Raw genomic sequence first — 715 nt, forward strand, 5'->3', positions numbered from 1 at the left:
ACTGGACCAAGTCCCCTGAGGTTGAAGCCAGCACAATGTCATTATCATCCATCGGATTGTACGTGGTCACTGCCCATTCAGTCTTGCTGACGTGCCTTTTGTGCTCAGTAATTCTTCTCACAGAAGCCCCCATAGTCCCCCCCACCCCACCCCAGCCCACCCTACACCCTGTCCTACCCCCCATCTACTGCGGCCCATCTGTAATCCCATCCCCCATCCTGCACCCCCATATCCGCCCTGTCTCGCCCTACACTTCTCCAAAACAAACCAGCTGTCTTGGCCGGTCGTGTCCCCCGGGGGTGTAAACAGGTGCCGAGAGGGCCGCAGGGCCTCAGCATGTGACACATGGCTGCACGCTCCTCCAGCCTTCTCCTCCAACCTGCCAACACACCAGAGAGGGAGAGAGTGGTGCGTTTTACAGCTGTAGACTTGATTGTTACCACAGACATGGAGCTGTTGATGGTTATTAGTAAAAAAAAATCACCCCATATAAAACCTTCTCACTGGGTCAAACCATCAATTCACACCAAATGTTTATCATAGAACAGGTTTAAAAATGGTTTCATAATTCCCTGATTTAATTAGTAAGGAATTATTGTATTTTATATAGTTAAGTTTTTATTCAAGACATTGCTGTGCAGTGTAAATATATATATTAAAGACTCTAGGTATGAGGAAAGAACTTTAAGATGCCTTTAGCAGAAAGAAAAATATA

Source organism: Seriola lalandi, unplaced genomic scaffold (assembly GCF_002814215.2).
Source record: "Seriola lalandi dorsalis isolate HSWRI2012SDOR001 ecotype SW California unplaced genomic scaffold, Sedor1 jcf7180002054537, whole genome shotgun sequence".
Lineage (NCBI taxonomy): Eukaryota > Metazoa > Chordata > Actinopteri > Carangiformes > Carangidae > Seriola > Seriola lalandi.